Raw genomic sequence first — 25,152 nt, forward strand, 5'->3', positions numbered from 1 at the left:
TTGTAATATACCGCAATTATGCTGACATTACAGCCGAATTTGGAAGAAGATATTCGCATAATTAATAGTAATATCAAGGAAAAAAGTAATTTAGGAAATTTAAAATTTATTATATTATATATATTTATAGGAATACACAGAAAATCTGTATATTGCTTTTCAATTGATTACTTTTCCTGAAATTATTATATAGGCTTCAGAAACAGCTAACATGCAAAATTTTTTCTGAAAAGAGAGTGGATGCACATATATTTTACTTTATTGAAATAACGTTGACATTTAATAATAGCGGTATGTTCTTTATAAGAACATTATTAATGGCTGCATTATACCGTAAAAACTTCGTTGTCGTTCCTTATAACGTGTAGCTTCTTGCATAACGTATTATGCTCCCTGCTTACACGATCCGTTCATCTTACCGTTAATTCTTAGAGACTTATTAAAGATGTTGGAATAAAGGATTAACGCGGACGAAGTATCAAATTTCCCGTTAAAAGAAATGAAATAAATATAAAACGGAACACCTTAATTCCTTCGTTGGCTCTCTTCTCTAATCAGTGTAACAAAGTAGTCTTTTAATAAAATTTTAACTATGAAGTAACGGTAATTATCAAGCGGCAATTCCGGTGTGCGATTAAGATGCGCTCGATTGACGGATTAATGACTCAAAGTTTGTATCAAAGTTTCATGAAAAGGCAACTGAAAGTTGCATTTCTAATTCTTGTGGAACTTCTTTATTATCTCAACAAAAAAATTTCTGCGTTAATTTCCACTCAAAAAGAAGTGTTTGTAACAAAAATATAATAACGGTAAGTTAAACAAAGTTAATGTTTTGTGCAGTTATTTTAAAAGATAAAATAGCATCATATGTGATATTAACTTTTTACTTCCTTCAGCATTTTTTATTTGTTAAAAATAAAAATAGTTCTTAAGATACTTAGGTATACTTTACGCTCTATTATATACAATAAAAGCCCTCATTAAAAAAAAGCATTGTATAATAGGTAGTAATAAAAAATATACATAAAAAAGGTTTATCTATTTTATTATAACTTATTATAGTACTTTTTTACATACATAGTACATTAAGCGTCTATCTTAAGTCTAGCTTCTATGGCCTGTATTCAGAACACGTTTTTATCGATAAATGCACGTTTTTATTTCTGAAATTCTATATATGTAACGTGAACTATACGCTAAATGCACGCTAACCTCGTTATTAGCGCGTTCTGAATACGGGCTTATATCTTCTCATCTAAAGGAGAATTCTTTTCAAAGCCGCATACACGATAGAGCGATTCTTTCTCCTTAGTTCTCATTAATGTTCGTATAGTAATATCCGACACTAATTATTACGGATCGGCAGCAATTGCCACATCCGGCCATTCTACAAATCCGATCAGAACTTGAATGGAAACCGAAACCGTGATAAAGAAATGAAGAGAAAGACCCTTCCTCCCGTATTCTGTGCTCTGCACGAACGGCTTGTCCTCTATCGACGGAAATGTAAGAACTTACTCAGAAATCTTCGTCATCATTGCGAAACGGACAGGCACTGTCGTTTTTTCTTTTATATTTTTCTCTCTTTCCGTCTTTATTGTTAGCAGCCACAGAGAACTCGTTTTCCACCGAGCCGCCATTTATTTTCGTGGCGTACATAACTGCCCGCTGAAAATCTCATCTCCTGACAAATTTCGTTACGTGCCCACAGCAATTTCCTCGTATAAGTTCGCCATTCTCGTTTTGCTCGCGACCCCGCGTCATGCCTCCCAAAATCGAGTGCCTTTTTGGCTTTCCCGAAAAATTGCATAGGATCTCGTTTCGAGTGTTCAACCTGAGCTAATTCCGACTAGAATTGACGTCCTATAACACGCGATCGAAGCTGTCATGAACAAAAATGTACGAAGCGGCAAAAGGAAGAGTTAAAAAAAATATAGTGTAGACAACTATGTGTGTTCGAAGAATTTATATCATTCATCATTTTAATTCTTTAACTATTAAGAAGTAAAAAATAATTTAAAAAGTTATTACTTCACTAAAAATTTATTTTTATGTCAATAATATAATAGGGGAAGGTCACCGAAACCGACATACCACTTTGTGCTTTTAGACAATATTTCTTAAACGAAAGGTAAAAATACAACTTCAGAAACATAAATACAAACTAAAAAGTGTCTTCTATCAGATAGTATAAGCAATTTTTATAATACTGTTTGCAATTTTGCAATAATTAAGTTTTTCATAAGTTATGCAAAAATGAGCGTCTGACAAAATGGGCTCCAAAACTGACATAGTAGGCAATAATGCCAACATTCCTACTCTATAAATAAACATATATCCTATTCTGTAAAGAAAACTAATTTATGAAACTATAAACATTTAAAATGGCATGATATTATCAATAATACAGTCACTATTATTTTAATTACGCAATTTGCAAAAGAACATAAGAATTTTCTTCTCGGATTCATAGAATTTGTTTTTAGTTGATTTGATATAGAAATAAGCCACAAATATATGAATTATGAGTTTGTACTTCTTTAATTAGCTAAACAGATCACGTTTTTATTAATATTAATAAGAATTTGCAAAAGAACATAAGAATTTTCTTCTCGGATTCATAGAATTTGTTTTTAGTTGATTTGATATAGAAATAAGCCACAAATATATGAATTATGAGTTTGTACTTCTTTAATTAGCTAAACAGATCACGTTTTTATTAATATTAATAAGGTGCAAAGGTTTGTTTCTAAGAAATAAGGGGATGTCGCTTTAGGAGACCTATGTCAGTATCGGTGACCTTCCTCTACTAAATTATTTCTTTTCTCTAAAGCAATTTAGAAGGATTCAAAAGTAATGGTGATCAAAAAGCATTAAACAACTCGTCAAACAATAAAAACGATGTTAAATTGAAAAACGATACTTTTTTTCGAAAATCAGTGCTATTCTTAATTGTTCACGGTGTCGACATTCTCGCAGCACCGACGAGAGAGCAGTTGGATTTTAAGTTCTACTCTCCTCGTAAAAAGTTTAATTACTTTCATTTACAACGATTTACCAGGCACTCTACAAGTAAGTCATTACTGAAAAAACCCGAGAACGCGTACAATAAAGTCGATTTCTACTACACTTTATTATCAAATGGATAAAATCATTTTTATAAATTAAATGTACAAAAGTGCAAAATACACGTACACACACATTTCTAAATTCTCTTCATTTTATATGATTTATAATAAATTGGACTTCCGATAAATTCTTATATAAAAAGAAAAATTTCCGATATAAAATATTTATATTTTCCATTTTAAAATTGAATGAAAGTAATTACTTGTTATTCGCTAGACATTTTTATTTATCAGAGATATTACGAACGTACATATATGAGAATAAAGCTGTATTCTAAATTTAATATCGGAAAAACAAGGAATACTTTGTTTCTGTATTCTCAATTCATTCTGGAAGCTATAGTCAATTGTGTGCCGACGAAAAATTGAAGTGGTCACGCGAGCTGTTTTTAGATATCAAGCTTTAACCACTGTATACGAATGTCGTGCTCGTAATAGCCATCGCGATGATTACCAAGCGTGATTTAAGCATTCGCGTTATACGAAGATTTACGCGGAAAACGCGCGGCTGAAACCGCGAATACGAGGCGAAATCCTCACTCCAAATCACTCATGTTCGAGTCAATGTGTTGCGAGATTTGTCGCACGCAATCACGCAGAGACGCAATTCACCGCAGAAACTATATAATGGCACGCTATAAATAATATAAGCGACGATTAAATCGGCCGGGGCCTCGTAAAACGCTGCCAAAATTATGTGAGTAATTATTAATGCACGCGTAGTTTTACACTCGGATATAATAGACTGTTATTTGCGAACGTATCGCGTCGTGATCCTAAATTGCGAAACCTGTAAAATGGCAATGATGAACGTTTACCTTCTCGTTATATACATCCTATTAAGTGCATCACTGTGATACTTTATATCGCAAATTGAAAACAATTTTCATTATGAATTCGTAGGTACCGTTGTACTTTAATTAATAGGTCTATTTTGATTGTTAATTAACGTACGTTTGTTTAACAAATTACTCCATAGAAAATTCCTCGTATTATTATGTGTTCAAAGTAATACGCATAATTGTTATAAATCGTTCTCAGTTATTTTTATTTCTACGAAATATTTAGTGAAACGTGACGTTATACATTTCTACGCCAGAAAAAATTAAATTTTTTTTTAGTTTAGCGTTAATTAATTTATAGAAATTATAATTATTGAAATAAAAATTTCTTAGTTTGATACTTTTATTTGAAAAATTAAATGCCTGTATGATTTCAGCATACTCATTGTAGGTATTACATTATGAATAACTGCAGCGAATTTGGATAAGGCGATTTCTCTCTGTTACATCATTTAATAGAATTGGGAAAAGATAAATACGATTACGTAATTAGTCCAACCGCGTGCACGCATAGGATTAGTAATAAGCCGTTGCCGTTTATCATTATGCGCGCGGAACTTCCGTATTCAGGTTTATTTACTTTACTAATAGTCAATGCAGCACACGCCAGTGAGATTCATTTGTATGCGAAATTAATTAGACGCAATTATGTCAGTATTAGTTTTCCACCAGCATTGCGATTATTACATTACGATTTAGCATTCAAATCTGTTTAAACGTACGCGTATCGTATGCTTCGTTTCCCTAATATATCGAGCAAATGCTGCAATTCTCTAATCTAAATTCTGAAAAAAAACAGTAATATTTGTTTGAACACCAAACGCTTATAGAAAGGAATAGTCAGCATCTTTCTTATTCACTGGTCAGCTCGCGTGCAATAATTGTTGCAATTAATTACTACAAGCCACAAGATTCGCACGATAATTATTGCAACATTTTACGCGATGATAAATCATATCTCGGTAATTTGTTTCCACGTGACAACACGATGATATTGCGAATGATTGCCACGAGGTGGTTGCAAGGGCTGCGACATAGCACATTTTGCACGACGTAGCAGTTTCCGGCGGGGTGAAACTTCCGGGGAGAGAATGTGGTGAATGCGTTCGTGAGCGCGTCATTGTACAGCCAACGAATCTTGGCAAGACGTGGGAGTGAGTTTATGAGCGCGGTGCACCACTACAGTTCGCTAAATGACACTTTTTATCAAAAGCCAACCTCTCCTCTTCCTGCAGAATGCGTTCCATGAGAGTCGGCAGATGAACTCAGACTCTCGTTACAGTCTAGAACATTAGAAGCAAAGGGATTCGCAAAAGAGACGAATCGAATAAACATTGTCAACTGTACCTAATGTTTAATTGAGATTACGTAATTATAGCATTAATATTTTAAAAGTAATAAAAGAATTGCATAAAGTACAGAATATACATTGGGAAGAATATTTTGTTCTATGAAAATTTTGCTGTAACAAAAATTTGGTTGAAATATACCAAACAAAAATCTTTGGTTAAAACGTACCGGACAAAGCTGTATTTTTATGTGACTTAAGTTATTTATATAAATAAATATTTTTGTTATTTACAAGGTGGAAAAATTTTTCCCAATCATATCCTTATGATATGTCAGGACAATTTCTAGTAATGTATATTCAAATTCCTTTTTGTTACAAACAAAATATTTGGTTATTATTAAATATGCCTTAATTAAACGAAAACACTACATTCTTTTTCTTAATATATGTTGAGAGATACTTGTTTCACATGAAAAAAAAAACGATTTTATTGAAAGATCTAAAATTTAGCTGTATATAAATTTGTGAAAATAATTTTGTTGAACCATCAAATTAATTTTGTTAGAAACTCAAAAATCAAAAGCAATATGCTGCAAAAAGTTTTAATATTCTGACAACCATGTGTTTGAATTTCCAATATCTTCTGTATCCATCAAAATTTTAGATTTTTCAATAAAACTGTCCGTGCAGTTGTGTGTGTGTGTGTGTGTGTGTGACGGAGTTCTGTTATCTTTTAGAACAAATCTTATAATTTGTGTGTACATAAAAAATATTTTCAGAACAACAAATTAAACTAGTAATGCGGACAAATGAGAGAAATATTTTCTATTTAACAAAATACTCCAATTCTATCATGCCAGTCGTCTCTTTGATGCGTATATATTTACATTAATATTATTAATTAAATTTGTTTGTGCTTATAATTCAGATGTATCCACATCGCATGTAAGAGAGAAAAGAAATATCGTTCAAATCGCAATTTCCTCGAATTCTCCGAATGGGATGCGCGCGAAATGTTTTGCTGGCGAGGGGGGTATCAAGAATTAGAGCGATTCACAAAGCGCAATGTCGAAGACGTATGAAAGCCGGTGAATTGCGAATCTCTCTTATGCCTTTCCTTTGACGACTACTCGTCAAAGAGCAACGCCCGCGCATACAAATTTAGCTCTCTTCTTAATCTGCACAGTTCACCCATGCACCTGCAGAAGTTGCCACAGTAAACGCATTCAAACGCCGGTTTAGCGCGGTAGAATCTCTCTGCTCATATCGTAATTTAATAAATAGTGTAAGCCACACAAAAATTTCCAGTAATTTGCAAAAAAGAAGTTAATAAATAAGTTCGTACATGCAAAACAAATATAAGGTTACAAAGATCAAGAAACGAACAAACAAATTTTTAAATTAGACGAATTTAATCTAGTATAATCAGTGAAAATAACATAAAGGATGTACATGTTCATCTAAAAAAATATAATACATATTAACAAACAGTGTCTTTGTCAGCTATGATTATTGAATAACAAGTAATTATCGTAGATGTAAGCGAATAATATAATTAATATAATTAATACAATTAACGTAATAATATAATTAATATAATTAACATTACAAGAATTATCGAGAAATTTCCTAAATTCATTTCATACTTCACAACATCGTAATTTCTTGAACTAATTCTAGAAGTTTAATTTTGTCGCATTATATATAAAACATCACTAATGTTTTAATTATCCCTAATGTTTTAATTACCTATAAGCCATACCATATAGTTATCCTAGTTATTTACATTCCTTAATTTTTTTACCAAAAATGTATGAAAACTGGACGAGACCTTGGAATCCGACGCTGAAATAAATGTTAATCGTTCTTTTTATGTTAATGTGCCGAGTATAAATTTATGTTTTTTGTATTACTCCATATTAACTCTTTATTATTTATCATTTACATACAAAAATTCGCAATAGTTCACATCACTTCATCTTCCAACATTTTTTTTCCTCTAAATCAGCGTTGTTTGCATTTGCTGACCTAGTTAGTTTTTAAAGCCTGTGTGCGTCCAACTAAATTACGCGGTGCAGATCCTGTATGTACGTGGCCGAGCTAACAAGAATATGAGATTGATTAAAAAGGGATCAGGACCTGCGATGCAGGATTGTGAGTTGCAAGCACTAGAATGCACGAACGAAACATCGAGAAGTATTATTCGAAAGAGGACAATTATTAACAAAGCACATCGGTTCGTTGCAGATACATTATTATAATTAAATTTTAAACAATACAAATATAAAATATGAATAAGAATAATATAAGGCTAATATAAGGAAAATTTATATAATATAATTCTGTTAATAATAATTAAAATTATATAATTACATTATAAAAATTATATTATATAAGAGTGAAAAGCTTTTATGTACTAATTGCTTGTGATGCTAATTTTATGATTTTATAAAGCAGAAACATTGATGAATGTTTAATCGAGATTTTTGTCAAGATTTTCACAAAGAGAATTCACGAGTAGATGTGACAGATACTAGACTGACTAATCTTCATAACATGTATCTTTATACTTTTACATATGTTTGTTCAACATATGACTGTTCAGGATGTATAATCAGCATTGTTGGCAGGATCATATCGCAGACACTCGCGGCACTGGACTTGCGCCAATATGACCGCAATTAGAAACGCCATGATAATTTTCACAAAAGCTAGCCATTAACCCACTTCTATCTCGTTGAAAATATTACGAAGCAAAGCGTTTCTCGATATCTACTGTTATCTTGCTTTCTTTCTTCTTCTATTATTGTAATGCAAGATTTATAATTCGATTCGGTAGAAAATATTCTTCTTTGTGTAGCCAGAGACCTTTTTTAGAAAACATAATAGAATGGGTCGCGTTGTGGAACTAAAAAATTAAGACGGGCACAATTTGATAACAAAGAAATATTGCATAACATCTTTCTAAAAAAAATTTCGAGATTTTCAGATTTAAATTTATTAATTACAAGTGTGAAATCTGAATCAAAGCTTGATCCACGCTTACACTGTTAAATCTAGTGTCAAATTTAACTTACAATTAGTGTGAGTCGCCACTGCTCCTACTCAATTACATCATTATTTTATACTAAAAATGGTTATATTTGATTCTATACAGTATCAATTTGACATTATATAGTATCAAATTCATATCAATCAACATGATAAGTGTCAAATTTAATTATCGTATTAGTAAAAAATAATGATATATTTAGTAGAAGCAGTAGCAACTCATATTAGGTTAAATTTGACACTATAGATTTAACAGTGTATAATTTGTTAATGCAAATCGCTCACCATTATAATTTCATCGTTATTGAAACGCGCTTATTTGTACATTTGCATCATTGAAGACTCTATATTATAAAGTCTAAACTTTTTCTTCTCGATATGTCCTGTCTTTGCTATCAAATCTCGCTCAAAGAGTCACAAGTCTCCTTTGTGAGACCAAGCGAATAAATGCGACGTCTCCGCAAGAATTCACGGATGAGACGGCGAGTCGTTATTAAATTCAACGCCATGAGTATCTTTTCTAGATAAGAAACCCCACATAAGAATATTTTATTGTACATTGTGGCGCGATGAAAATTATATCCGCATTCCCGTGCGAACTTGTTGTGGATATTGCGTGAGGAAATTTTCTTCCAAGCGAGAGCAAGGAAAGGGGCTAGCTAGAAAATGTGCTTGAGGAAGAAATCTTACAACTTCCATGGGCGCTTCTTAATTCGTTGCTGAAGAGAGATTAACGAGCCGCAAAGACGTTCCGGACACGACTTGCATTGACTGATCGTATCGCGTAACGACGCGGAAAGAATATGTTCTTTAAAATATCGGTTGAACGAGATAATCGCGGAAGAACAGCACAAACTTATATGCCGTAGCCTTCACGAATGGATATGTTAAAGCGATTACACGCGGTCTTCATTTGATCGTCCTGCATGAATTATTCAGAATGTATATTATGTACACTTTAAGAAAAGTACGTAAAATTACATGAATATATGCAGAATTACATAATTTATAGTGGAAATATCTAAAATTGTGCATTTTTTACAAAAATTAGTACTTTTGCCTCTAATTGTATAAATATTTCTTTATATTATTATTTCACGGAAAATTATAATAACAATGGTTCCTATATTTTTAAATACAAATTTTTGTAATACAAGATCTATCTAAATCTATATAAAAAATCTTAAATAACGAGACTATAGTTTTAAAGGATTGGAAAAAAACCCAATTTTTCCAATTTTTCCGCGGATTTTTTCGGTTTTTTTCCCAAGGGTAGAAAAATTTATTTTGGAAAAATTCACGCGTGCTCGTAAAATCTGCCACGGTTCTTTGCTTCTCGGTTCTTTTCGTAACGAAAATAATTGCATATAGGGTACATAGCGGGATAAGTTAACAAAAATTTTGAAATTGTATAAAAGATTGTGGTCGCATAATGTATTCAAGAAAATATACAAAATATACACCATTACACCATTAATGTAAAAATTAAAAATATAGAATCCAAACATCATGTTTATATGATAATAGTAGGTCTAGTAAATAATTTGAATTTAAACTGAATTCGTAACAAAATATTTGAAAAAAAATAATCTACAAAGAGACACTTCAGGAGTTCATTAGACCTAAGTGTGACAAACTAGAATTAAAAATCTGTCTACTTAAGCTTTGCCATGTATTAAAGGAAGGTTAGATTAAGTTTTACTATAAAAATAGAAGAATAACTAAAAAATTTTAATAAAAATAATGCTACATAATTTCATAGATCGCATTAATTTTATAAAGGAATTTAAAAATTATTTATTATGTCTTTTACATAGCAAAAAACAGCAATTTTTTCAAAAAAATCAATTTTTCGAAAAAAAACCAAAATTTTTCCGGTTTTTTTCAGCAATTTGAAAAAAGGGGTTTTTTTTAAACGAAACTAATGCTATAACAGTTCATTTATATTAATTACATTTTAAGCTCTTTCTTCTATACAATCCTTCTGCGTCTATACATTATTACATTCTTATTTGTCATGAGTCAAAGACGTGATGTAGTTCATTATTCAGCTGTTTCAAGACCTCCGTCATTTTCTTCTTTACATAATCCTTACAGTTCCCTTGAATACAAATTTGAATTTAGAAAAAAAAAAGAAATCACACGGTGTTACGTCTGGCGAGTATGAAGGTGTTATAGCAGTGTAATCTGTTTCTCGGACCAAAAACTACCTCACAGAGAGTGCTGGCTGGAATGTTGTCCTGATATAGGATGAAACAATTTTTTTACAATTCTGACCTCTTCTGACTCTTTCTCTCAGAATTACTAAAACTTGTTTGTAGTAACTCAGAGAGAGAAAGAGAGAGAGAGAGAGAGAAAGAGAGCCCAGAATTGTAGAAAAATAGGTTTTTCATTCTACATCAGGACAATGCTCCAGTCCACTCAGCACTCTCTGTGAGGCAGTTTTTGACCGAGAAACATATTACACTCCTAAAATACCTTCCATACTCTAGCACCGTGTGATTTCTTTCTTTTCCGTAAAGTCAAATCTGTGCTCAAGGGAACCCGTTTTGCGTTTGTTACTAAGGTAAAGAAGAAAACGACAGAGATCTTGAGACAGCTGACGGATGATGACCTACCTTATATAGCACACAGATCTCCAAGGGACGTCCTAAAGACGTTCAGAAGATGGCTCTACGTCATACAGACGTTGTCAGGACGTCCCTCGTATAAAGTGTGCTGTGTGGGATGTACACCTTTGACCAGTGGAAAATAAGAATTCAACGATGATAAATGCAGAAGGGTTACATTAAAGGAGGAAAAAGTTAAAATCTAATTGGTATAAATGAACTTCAGTTATAACGTTAGTCTCGTTATTTAATTTATTTCGTATATAAATATTATATATGACATAATAATATCACATATATTAAATTTGCATTTGTATACGTTTATACAATATCGACATAGACTAAGAAAAATTATTCTTAATTTATTAGTGAATTATTACGTTAATTTATAAACTTAACTGTAATTATAAAATTACTTTTACAAATTGTTTAATTATTATAAAAAAGAATAATTTTATTTGTGAACTGTAACTTACCTGTGTGTAAATATACATTAAATTTAAAAGTAGGTCACTTGATGTTTAAAACTGAAAAATAAGAAAGAAAAAATAGATTACCAAAATTACCCATTATAATTGGCCGAAATTATTCATTATAATTGTTGTAATTTTACATGTTTTTTTACAGTGATAGGTCAGCATTTTTCTAACGATAAACGGATTTTTTTTAGTTTTAATCAAACTCCAAGATCCAAAGCCTTATTCGACATAAAATTAATTAAAGTGCAATCCAATCTTCCTGGTAACTAATTTGATGAATCGTATTGTTATAACAATGCGCATCATATTATTTAAAAATTTTATGGTATTTCCTCGCACTGCTTTATTGGCGCCGATGCATGTAATAACATAAATTGTAATAATTTAAGGCATTAATGAGTTGTCCAATACAAATATAAATTTAACAATGCGCGATAGGTTTTCACGCATATATCATTTATTTTCATTACGTTTCCGTCATTTCCAATAATTGCTTTCCGTTACTAATAGGCCGCAACTGTGTTAATTAAGTTTCATTGATCTTTCAACTCGCAAGTTCGTCGCGACGAAAAAACTTTTCGAATCCCGTTTTTAACGAGACGCTTGGCCATCTCATCTATTTTCGTATCAGTAGAACATTCGATCTTTCTTACTCGAGCCAGCGTCGCTCTAACAGCGCCGTGGTAAAACATAAAACGAACTTTTGCACTTCTCACTTTGAAAATTCATTCGTCAATAGTACTTGAAGATAGGGGATGGGGTATCCTTTATCTTGCAATGCGCAAATCCGACGGTGTTCTTTCAACAGGATGTTTTGAACATCTTGCAAAATTTATGCAACGACAGCAAAATGGAATGCTGGAGTTACCGAATACGTTACGGATTTCTCCCATTTAACTATATAATTATCATATTTTTATCATACCATTATCATGTCTTTAATAAAAACGTGTTATATTGCATCCCACACAGCACGCCTGACTGACAGTCGACATTTCTTCATCGACTTTAAATCGACTTTCAAAATCGACATTTAGCCGACTATTAAAATAAGGTTAAATAACTGTCAACTTAGAGTTGACACAAAATGATTACATTGGCTGATTGATAGCTGATATAGTTGAGACATTCGTCCTCTTTTAATTGACTAAAGTTGACATTCAGTCTAACTCAAGTCGACTTTAAACTTCTTCTGCTGACGGACAATCGACTAACAGCCGACTTGTGTGGGATATATCATTCGCATTTAGACAACAAGTATGTGCGAACGTTAATACAGTAGAGAAAGAAAGATAAAATGATGTAATATACAAATATTTAAAGTTGAAATAGATTATCAATAAAAGGATGTAAAAGGTAAATTATTTTTTCTTTTAAATAGCGTCCAAGTCGAAAATGTGAAAATTTAATTAATAGAAATATCTTATTTGAAAGAATTAATTTGTAACAAACGAGTAACATATAAGAAACAAATTTTTCTTGCCAAATCCCCTTAGGAGCAAGATCGTAACAAGAAGTTTCTTGGCTGATAAATGTAAAGAGATAAGCGGACAACGTGAAGATTTTCCCAGGCGTTCCACCCATATAATGCTCTCTATTGCGAGTGCAAATGCGGACAAAAACGTACGAATCTGAAAGTCATTGAATGCGTACATATATCCGAGTCGAGTAACAAAAACGCACCGGTAGGTGAGGACGACCTGGATCGGCCATCAGTTCGTGAGCTCGCGCAAGAAAGTAGATACGGTCGACAGTGAGTACGGCCGTTCTTGGTCCGCCGTTATGTAGGATCGAGCCGTTGACCATAACTACTTGCCGCGTCGCAAGCCCCGGGCCATTGAAATTTCCTTGGTCACATTTTGTTGTCGCTTCTCATATTTATCGCGGTAACACATTACATTTTCTGGAAATTATGGCAGGCACTAAATCTTAGAGATAAGAAAGCTGAAATTTGTCTAAATCAATTATTTACGGAATTCTATTACATATTATTATTGCGTACTTGTTCAAGAACGTTTCTCCACGTTAATATGTGCGATCGCATTTAATTATTACGGGATTTAAAGATGTAACAAAAATACTCGGAAAACCGAGCGATGGCTTGAATGACGTCATGCAAGCCATAAAATAAAAACTTAAAATAGTACTATTTTAAGCATTTATAGATATATTTCATCTTACAACTTACGATATATATAACAAGGTAGGAAGTATGAGGTCTGTTTTTTATTTCTACACTAAACTGTACTAGAAATCTCTTTCTCGTTTTCATCAAATATCAAACATCCTACATATCTCACTTTAAATTCCAAAAGTGTATAGCCACAGAAAACATAATTAGACCCATAATTAGCGACTCTGTCACTTTTTCGGGGGGGGAGGGGGGGTCGGCACTCGCCTCTACATGCATTTTATATACACACATACACACACACACACTCTATTTTCTAGAAGATTCTCGAGTATAATCATGACTTGCATTAGATAGGTATGCGTGAGTAAGTCAATAAATAACCTTAATTTTAAGTGCCTTAATTGATTAAGGGCAGAATTAAAGTTACTTATTAACTTACCATATATCTTCTTAATTTGTTCTCGGCATAAATTGATTTTAAAATGTTTATTTATATATAATTAAATACGATAATTTTATTTATATTTAATGTACATACAATGTTACGATACAAATTGAACGGTCATATTAACGTAATGATAATAAATAATAATAGACGGGATGTAACTCGAAGTTGCATCCATACAACTCGTGTAGAAAATCGAATTCATTTGTCCTATTTCTTTTTTCCCGATTTTTGCTTTACATTCACCGTAAAACAGATTATGCAATTGCGTCAAGAAAAATATTGCACAGTATCCGCACGTCATCCATTCTTGCATTACTACATTCCATCGTCCGCGTGTCAATGCGTACGCAACAGGTCGGCAAATACAACTTTTCAAATCAACGCTGCATGTTATAAATATTAATGAAATCATAAAACCAATATCGTGTCACGCGAGAAACGAACCGCGACAAAGATGAACGCACATGCAAGTTGTATTTCTAATAAATAATAATCCTATTCTTTTTAATAAAATATCGCGTGATGTTTTTATTATGAAACGCATGTCTCAATATAATCCTCATAATATCTATTATTATAGACATTACAGAATGAATACTAAATACTCTAAGAAATTTTAAGAGATGATTCCTCATACAAATTCAATACGAAAAACTTCATATGAGGATATGTCCGAAACGGTTAGTTTTAGAAATCGCTCGGATTATTTTTATGAAACTTTATATATGTTTAAAATTTTACCAAAATAACTTGGTTTTCAAAGTTTTTGGAAAAAATGAAATTTTTTCTTTGACACTGTTTTTTTTTTAAACTAAACCGTTTCAAACGTATTGTCATATAAAGATTTCGTCTTGAATTTTGTGAAGAATTTCTTACGCTTTATAATCTTTTAGAGTAATTAATATCTATCCTATTTTTATTTATATACAACATATGCAGTATCTTGCAACGTGATAGGAAACAAGTGTTGTTTATTTTATCGGATTTACACCATTTTATGCATCCTTTATTGATCCTACAGAGTGTAAAAGATAAAGCATGTTAGCCAAGACATACGTTTCAATCTGCCTCGATACGTTCGAGTCTACTACACGACATAAGACTTTTATTACCGCACGCGCGTCTTCTCCATAAACACCAGAATGCAATATCTCGAGTGTTCGAATAAAAGCGCAACGGGCGCAACTTAGATGCATCCGCCGGAAATTGTTTGAAAGTTCATTTTACAGCGCGCATTAAGATATGCCGGCGTTACCGCACCCGTAAACTACCGATGCACATATTGCGCCCCGGCATAATGCTGTCATGAAAGTCAGTCTTGTTTCGTCGCACAACTTCGGAAACTACAGCTGACGAATCATAAAAGCGCTCTCGCTTCCACTCTCCTTTCACTTTCCCTGTCTCTCTTCTCTCTTCTCTTCGTATACCCGGCATATAACCAGTGTTTGCATTGCTTGAATTTTCCTCGAAACTGCACATTCGACTTCTTTTGTAGCGTTACCTCGCTCTGTCATCTCAACATAACATGCATCCAATTTTTCATGTTTCAGTTTTTTGTAGTTTTTATTAATTGTGGCCGAATACCGCTCTCTCTCTTTCTCTCTTTCAGTGAAAAATATTTAACTCTCCGTCTGCAATCATATTTTTACTCCCTCCATCCAATCCAAGCTTTTTTTTTTACTATTTTATGCTTTTGAAAAACGTGAAAAAGTTACTTTTCAACATCTCTGTTATATTATATTATTAAATATGTAGTTTTTTAGCAAGATATTTTAGGAAGTGTTAACCAACTCCGCCCTTTTTTATTTCGGAGAAATTTCAGAGTGAAATTTTGTTTATGGCAAAAGAAATTCAGATTGCGGACGAATTGTTAATGACATTGAGTGATGGTTTTTACATATACACTTTTAATATTTAATATTAAAATATATTAAATTGTTTTAGAAGAAATAAATGAAAGTAATTATAATATGCTCTATGTGTGAATTTTAGTCTTCAAAAATGCGTTTGCTTCTTGTTCCTCTTTGTGTTTTCCTATTCCTCTGTGTCTCCTCTTTCCTTTCCTGATTCAAATATTGCACTTTCTCTCGTATCCTTCTCTTGTTTCTTTATTCATAAGAATCCTTATTACCTTTCCTGAAGTTATATCAAATCTTTATTGCTATATAGGAATTTTTTCATTGTTAAATGACAATGTTGCGATTGGTAATATACATGTTTAACGTTATGATCAATACGGAAGCGGTCGAGAAATATTACACTACATGTAAACAAATATTTTTCAAATAAGAGAATCTGATGTGAATGCACTCTACTTTTTCATCCTCTCACTCGTTCCCTCCCTCTCTCCCTCTCTCTCTCCCCCTCTCTCTCTCTCTCTCTCTCTCTTTCTTTCTCTCTCTCTCTTCCATTTTTCCTTTCTCTCTTCTATTTTTTATTTAACTTGGCACACCGGCGAGACCGATTTGTTCGACGCCGATACTTTCCGCGCACCAAATATAGGAGAAATATATTGCCTAGTACGTAAGTAAATAACTCTGTGATGACGAAGGACTGTCAATTTAAGCGAGAGACAAATAATCGTAAATCGACTGCTGCAAAGTCATTTGGCGTTGGTATAACGATGCTTTCGCCGGCGACGGATGCTAAATATTCTGTTTCGTTATCGTTAAAATCATTTTTCATATAAAATAGCCGTACGACGTCGCGTCGTGCCATAACGACTGCTCTGCTGCAGAATTTATCCTCTTGTCCTGACATTTACGACAACACAGCTCGTTTAAAAAGTAATATTCTGTGTTAACGAAGCATCGCGATTTGTCAGAAGACAGTATAGGTATATTTTAAATTTTTACAAAGAACGAGAACAAATATCTGGAAACATTTTCTGCACTCGTGGCAACTTCTCGACCTTAATCTTGCTTGAAGGGTCTATCTATCTGACAAGCGGTAGGGTTAAAAATCGAAGTGAAATTTTGACTGCCAGGCGTATCGAACAATCGCTTTACTCAATTTTTCATCATTCTTGTCGATGAACGGCACGTAATTCCGTGGGGCAACGTGACCAAGCGTAATTTCATTGAGCTTCCCATTCTTCTACTCCCTACCGCCATCTTCTATTCTCTTCTTTACTACACGATTTTCCGCGGGGTATAAAGTCGAAAGCTTAGAACTAATGGACAACGTAATAAGTTTAGCTATTGTATAATCGCCGCTAATGGCAGGAACGTGCAGTGGTACTTTGACGACAGATCTGTCCAAAGGGAAAGACAAATGCCTCTTAAAAGGTTCCTTTTACGAGCGCATAGCTTGCTACCAAGAGAATACTTAACAAAAGAAAAGATTATATGATTATGAAAGTTAATATAATAATAATAGTTAAAATATCTCTAACTTTATTAAATTTACACATCAACTACTTTTTAAACTAAATTTCTTAGGTTAAACTTCTTAATATGTAATTGAGAGGATGGACGGAATAAAGGCACAATCAAGGAGGTAACCACTTAATGTAATCGTGGGATAGAGTCCTCGAAATCATTGTAAAATTCATATGAAATCTCTATGTATACTCCGATAATTACATATGCAACCATTGCAATCATTGTATAATATTAAATAAAAAATCGTATATTTTTTATCAAATGACTTTATATGTAGTGAAAAAAATTATTTGTAATCAGATGAAATCATATGAAATCATGTAATCTGTGGGACAATATTTCAACTAGTGATTACCCCCTCGGCACAATTCTACTTAGACCCTTTTCCGGCGGAGATTAGCTTTTTTATATAATATGATTGATCGTAATAGAAAGGTATTGTAACATGTAACTTATTAAAGACATTACATAAATTCATTTGATACTGTACCCATTTGTGTATAATTAAAAAGTAGCGAGTTATTTTAATTTTTATTAAAATCAAGATTTTGTAATTAAACCTTTGTTCCGCCATCCCCTCAATTAAAGTACATTGTAATTTGTATTCTTTAGTCTGAAAGTGTTTTTTTTTCAATCGACTGTAATCAGTACGTTTCGTCGATAAATATAACGTGCAATCGAAAGACGTCGCAGCGCGGAAAAAGTAAATCTACGTGAAAAGGTAAAGCGCCTTTGAAAGAACCTTTTTACGAGTAGCCACAAGGAGGATCATGGAAACGACGATGAAAATAGACGTGACAAGAGGAAAGAAATCCAAACGATGAATTTCATCCATGCGCTATCGTACAGTTTTATTCAGCGAAGTTTGTTTGCGCAGCTGATTGCCTCAGTAGCAGCGAGGACAGGAGTAACGAGAGTGAACTTAAGCGATCAATTAAAAATGTAAACTCGCCTAATTGGGATGTTAAATGGCGTATCACTGCCAGTGAGAACGGCGGCGATCCGACGAATCACTCTCGTCTCCTTGATTGCCTGAGAAGCGAATCTACGTCTCGACACTTTTACGGAGTTGAAAGTCGGAAGTTGGTAGCGAACGGAAAAAAAGTGAGACGCCGTCCTGCGAAAGTTGGAAACGAGCGAGGCGTGCATGCTTAACGTCGAGTTTAATTACCAATTTAAGTGGGCACGAAAAGAATATTTAGCATCGCTTTTTAAACATTTACAGCGTGGTTTAGAGCAACGACGAGAATGTTTGCTAATTAGTTTGAACAGGATATATGAAGGTTTTAACGATAAAAACGATATCTCGCAGGTTATCATTTAAAATAATCATGTTAAATTAATTTGACGATTCATGATCCTCATTTTTAAAAAGAGACACGAAAAAGATTTTATGGAGGAAATAAAATTAACTTTTTATCATATTATTGAATGAAAAAACAGTAAATCAATAATATTTTTTAGCATAGTTATCTTTAATAAACTGAATAATAAATTGACATAATAAATAATTAAATTTTTTAAAATTAATTTTATTAAACATTGAATTAAAAATTTCTGAAGATACGTTATGTTTAATCAGATAGGCACTCAAATATAAACCTTTTGACAGTTAAAAAAGAAAAAATAATGAATGCATAAAAGCAATAAAATAGCAATAAGTAATGCATAAATAATAATTTTTTAAAATTTGTTTGTAACATTGGGGTTAACTCGGGAATAGTAACCCAATTTTTTTACATAAATGATTATGTAGGATACTTTTACTCTAATAACAATTATTATTATTGATAATAGAGATGCATCGGATATTCGAGAAGGATTGCCGGATATCTGATTTCTAGCAATATATACGGCCGAAACTTTATACTGAAATGACGTATATAATGGTAGGAATACCTGAAAACTTTTATATTATCACTAATATATTTCTAAAAAATATATAGTAAAAGTTTTCAGGTATTCGTACTATTATACACGCCATTTCAGTATAAAGTTTCAGCCAGATATATTGCCAGAAATCAGATATGCGCGAATATCTGGGATCCTTCCCAAATATCCGATGCACTCCTAATTAATAATATATTGTACATTATTGTTTTCCATTATTAATGTTTGAAAACATTATAATATAAACTTAAACACAATTTTCTGAAAAAAGTAAATAGAAACCAAATAAATATTCAATGGAATCGCATAAAAGATTTGTAAAGAATAGTTTTTAAAAAAGTAGAGAAATATATCAAACAATATCCACAAACGGAACAATATTTTCCTACAATTCAAATTTTTTCGCCGCGAGGATATAAAAACAACCCAGGTGACTATTCCCTATTAAATTTAAAAGCGAATACAAGGTCTCATGATACATTTAATACTTTTTTATCCTTATGACTAGTTGATAGAAATAATTAGTTTCGTTATAATTAGCGATAAGCGATGATTTAATGCGTTATCATTGCGAGGAAATTCGAAAAAGGTCCGAAAGAAATATACGGTGATGCGTACACGGCAGGGGTAGATTATGGCTGTGTGGCAACGCGGAGAGTGTGAATGCGGCCGGAATAGATTGCATAAATTACAGGCCAGCCATGGAACGCGCGACATAACGAGATAATTAATACACGGACGACTGTTCAGGCGAGAGAGGTGGAGAGTGGGATGAAACGTTGATGAGGGGAAAGGGAAAAGAGAGAGAGAGAGAGAGAGAGGGAGAGAGAAAGAGGAAGTGAGCAATGATACGTGCGTGTATGAGTGTATATGTCACCACCCTTTCTGTACTGGACAACGCGTATCCGCGCCAGAATGCATTTACCTACTGTTTCGTTGCTACTAATGGCCGCTATTCGCCACCCCGTATATTGTCCGTGAGGGTCGGTCGACATCTCTTTTGTTTCACGCTCGCGTTGCATGCCGGATGAGGAACGATTCCCGATCGTCCGGACGTTCGATCGCGCAACTACGGTTCGTGAGTCCGTGAACATGAATAAATTAACGCTGAGGAAGAAGAATTGCTGGGAAGTGAAGTTCAAGAAGAACTATTATCCGTTGTCTGTGTAAATAAAAGATCAGAACTCTATCTCTCTTTCTCTGTGTGTATGTGTCTTCTAAGAGGAAGTAAAAGTTTCTCTTTCTCAATCTGCAGTTTGTGCCAGTAATATCGATTAATCCATAAAAGATAACTTGTGGTCCTAAAGTCTTGGCTTACCCGCCAAAATTACGTAAAGTTTTTTCTGATGTTGGAAGAAGAATCGGTGAATAAATTTTTATCGCGCGCCGCGAGAATGTACATTTCTTATAAGTTGATGTATAAAAGAAAGATAGAAAAAGCGGATAGTGTATGTGCGTATGTACGTGTATCTACAAATCTAACGGACGGTAAAACCACGGCTCTGAAATGTCAATATAGTCTGTATGAATTCATGCATTTATAACTTGGTAACTTCTGACACTATAAATCTACGTGTCTACGGATCTGGCGGAATCTGTGAATCTACGAAGCTATGAATCTCCCACAAAGCACTCGTACCAATATAGCCCGTTTGAAGGATCTTCCGTTTTCAACGTAATAATCCCTTATCCTGAAAGCGGACAGGGATGAGCTAGCTAACTTCGAGTGGCAAGTAAGCTTTTGGTGTCGAAAGCATTAAAAGCGCACTTGGGGCCGTTTTTGCTTTGCGCGTCCCAGTCGCGTCATCATCGTCGGAAATTCCCAAAAGTTTTTCCCAGTCGCACTCATGACGTTTTGCGTCCTGGTTAGCAAACTGCCTCAAGGCGTTAGCTTTAACTACGAGAAACATCAGTCGCGAGTTTTTCGTCGTCTTTTCCTGCGAGATTTTCTCACTATAGCTGGTTCCCTCGTGTCAACCGGACGGAACCGAATCGACCCGGGGTGATTTTCATCAACGACAATTGTTCGTATTCCTTCGTCGGGAAGTTGCCGGCTGCCCGCTCGCTTTCCCCGAAGTCGAATAATTCACTTCCCGCGGTGCCGGCACTACGCCCACCCCGAACTTCCGCATAAATTCACCCCCTTGCAGCTAAATCGTGGCCGCGCGAACTTAGAAACACGGCCACGCGGCTTATTATCTCGAGAAGACAAACGCGCGGCCAATAAATCGACGCGGCGAGATCGCAGGCTCCCGTGCCGCATCGTTCTGTGAAACGAAGACCTGCCAAGACTAAAAAGAGACTTCGCGAATGCTGAAGGTATAAATTCTAAGAAAAGAATTACCCCGCTAAATGACTTTTTATTAACTTCTAGGAGAACGATTAGAAATGTCGACTTATCTATATGAATAAAGACCTAATAAAAGTCATGAAACGTCCTCACAGGGAGAAAAATATAAATATGTGCTAGAATTCTAGTTTTTATAGAATTGCCAGGTCCATATAAGAACAGCCTATTTATATAAAATTTACTTTCACTCTAAATTTCTTGCAGTGAAATCTCGCTCCAAGAATATGAAAATACAACCCATCGAAAAAAAGTGACAATATTTCACTTCTTGAAAAAGAGTGACAATCTTCACTCTTTTTAGAGTGAATTTGTACTTCGAAGGAATAAAGTCCTATTCCTCATTCCAAAGGAAAATGAAATTTCACTCCCTTACCTTGAAGCGAAAATTCACTCTAAAAGGAGTGAAAATTATCACTCTTTTTCAAGAAGTGAAGGGTAGTTGCATTTTCACTTTCTTGAAGTGCGATTTCTCTGCAAGAAATTTAGAGTGTTGCTTTTCTAATAAATGAACTATCGACCATTCTGTAAGATATTTTTTACATTTTGTAAAATAAATTTATAAATTACTATACATCTCAATAGAATTTATTATATCGAATTCGAATATCTTTTGCCTTAATATTGACAAAAAAAAACAAATTTACCTTATTACGCTGTAAAAAATACAAATGTATAAAGTCTTGAGAATTGTTTGTGCTTACAATCGTGAAAATAATATGATTTATTTTATTGTGTGTGTGTGTAAGGTATAATATTTTTAACTTCCATGTCAAAATGTAAATTAATCCATTTCTGTAGTTATTTTTAAAGTAAACAATGTTCATATTAAAAATATATACATTTAATAAATAATAAACTAAATTTGAATCAAATTTAATACATTTTCTTGAGTCAAATTATTTTTCATCATTTTAATTAAATTAATGATATATTAAATAGTAATAGTGGGGAATTTATAAAAATGATTGAAAATAATTCAAATTGGGTATAATTTGACATTTCGAACTTAACAACAAAAAATCTTCGAAGGAAAAAGATTATCGACGGTGCATCGAGTAAAGTTTCGTCTCCTCCTCGATCATCCAGACACAATCTGGGGGTCATACCTCTCTCGCTTCCGTCAAGAGTGTGTACATTCTATTGTCCGAAGGTATGCGACACGCTTCGGCGAAAAGGAGCGAAATCGATTAAAGCGCAGCAGTCTCGTGTCAGACCCGGAATGCGATCTTGTCGCCGAGTAAATGATGCCGCGTATCTTTCTCGCGCTTCCGCCACGAAGTCCACTGAAAGTGGACTTAAGCTTTAACTCAGATATCCGGGCAGCATTCCAAATTTTACGACGTGGAAATGTACGCGGGATATATACATGGTAGCTTCCCGGTTCTCTGACCCTCGACGTACCGCCATAACGGAGCAATCGCGGCACGAATCGATAGATATTTATTGCCTCCGATACGGCAATAAATCGTAACCGCTGACCAAAGTCAAAATACTTCTGTGATTCTCTTACATCTTTCATCGCGAGAAAAATAAAAAGATTTCGCCCGCAATCGCATAAAGTCTCCCGAAATAGTATTCTGCGCACCTCTCGAAATCAGTAATAACGCGAATAAAATAGAAATGAGATTAACGTCGCTTTCAAAAATTCAACAGCGAAATTTCTAATTCCGCTGACGTAAACATGTCGTTTATAAACGGTAAGTAAAGCGATCACGATTTACGACAATAAATCACATTTACTGAGCGCATCGAGAATATATTCGGCGAAATCGCGTTTGTGTATTTTTATCAACAATAACTGCCGCACTGCGCGATGAAATGCTGAACGGCAAACGGACTCGTAATTCGAATTTGTCGATACGAAAATTAAATAAAACCGTATGTAAAAGCTATAATAGATTCGTATTGGTATTCCATAAGCAATACGTGCAGGTGATAGCTACTGAAGCAAGCAAATGGAATGCCTATAGTTTTTCCATACATATATATGCAAATCATTTTAATTTCGTTTTTTATTATTTTTTATAACGAGAAAGCAAATATTTTTGACTCGCACAAAATATTTTCAACGATCTTATATGGCATAAAACAATAATTACATATGTATGACTAATATTTTTCCTATATTGATTTCTCTTATTGCTATTTGAAAGAAACTTGTATTACTTTGTAGATATGAGAAATTAATCCGTAAATAAGAATAAAAGCATCTCTAATGAATTATAATAAAGAAATAATAAGATTTTGATTTGTAAAAAATATTTACATATAACTTCCTCAAGATCCTTTTATTCTTATTTATGCGTTAATTGTTTATACTATATATCGTATATATAAGATTTGATTTATTTATTTATTCCACATTTTAATCAAATGTTAACCAACAAGTTTTAAATACATGAAATAATAATTCTTATAATTCATTAAAAATCTTATGAAGTGATTAAAAGGGATAATTGAAAATTCATTTATATTGTAAACAGTAAAATTATTTATTTATAAAGTGAATAATTTTATTAGAAACCATCAACGATCAGTACAGATTTTTATTAATAATAATAAATGTTCAATTTTTTATTAATAATAATAAAAGATATTATAATTATGCAAACAAGAGTGTTTATATTATTGGATTATTTTTATTGCCTCACCTTCGTTGATTCAGTGAGAAAATATCGTTGATTTCGAGCATTGTGTATTCCTGACAACTGAAAAAGCGTTTTATATCAGAGATCGGCCGGATTTATTGTGTTTCTAACTTTAACAATGTCCAAGAAAACTTGTCTATCGGTTGTGCGCGACTTTAACCGAGTTCGGGACGAATTCGAGCTGCAACGCGACAGATACACTGAGAACTCAATCTGTGCCTCGCGCGATTCGACTCGCTTGAACAGAACTTTACCGATTTATTGATTCACCGTACGAGGATTTCGTGGAGAATAAAATAAATGTACCGAGAACCTGCCGTCGCGAAGTGATAAGTCGATTCACCAGATATACTTCCGGCGAGGGGCATTGCGTATCCAACTAGATCAACGTTTACCAACCTCTTTCAATATGTGAATCTCTTAAAGCGCGTATCTCTTAAAATGAAGAAATATATGATCGTCACATTTGTCTATTATTTCAATGTTTTAAAAGTCGATATAAAATCGAGTGTGTAAATATTGTTATTTCTAAAAAATTGCTTCAGTTTCCTAGAATCAATTTTCTGTGAAAAACAACTTGAAATTTAGCCGTCAATTTTTTATGATAAATTGGAAACAATAGAAACGTTGAGAAAATACTGTTAATCATTAGGGTGAATGCACCATCTGTGGCCGCCTTAAGCATTTCTATAACTTTAAGAATTTTTTTTTAAATAATACATAAAAAGGAGGTACTATTTACTTATTGTTTAATGTCTTAGTTTTTAATATTCAAAAAAGTTTTAAGGAAAAAAGCGAATGTATAATGAAAAAGTTAAATAGTTGCAAAACTGACTACTAATTACTTGATGGCTACTATTGTCTGCTATACTTGTGTCATATGTAGTTATTGATAAATT

The 25,152-nt window shown here is 33.3% G+C and overlaps 1 protein-coding gene across 1 annotated transcript in view; it reads left to right on the top strand.

Annotated features, from left to right (window-relative positions):
• The window catches only part of dpr1 (defective proboscis extension response 1), a 182,026-nt gene that overhangs the window by 93,482 nt on the left and 63,392 nt on the right, over positions 1-25,152 (top strand). The gene's annotated exons all lie outside the window — the stretch shown is intronic.

The sequence above is a fragment of the Mycetomoellerius zeteki genome, unplaced genomic scaffold (assembly GCF_001594055.1).
Source record: "Mycetomoellerius zeteki isolate Tzet28-1 unplaced genomic scaffold, Tzet1.0 scaffold302, whole genome shotgun sequence".
Classification (NCBI taxonomy): Eukaryota; Metazoa; Arthropoda; class Insecta; order Hymenoptera; family Formicidae; genus Mycetomoellerius; species Mycetomoellerius zeteki.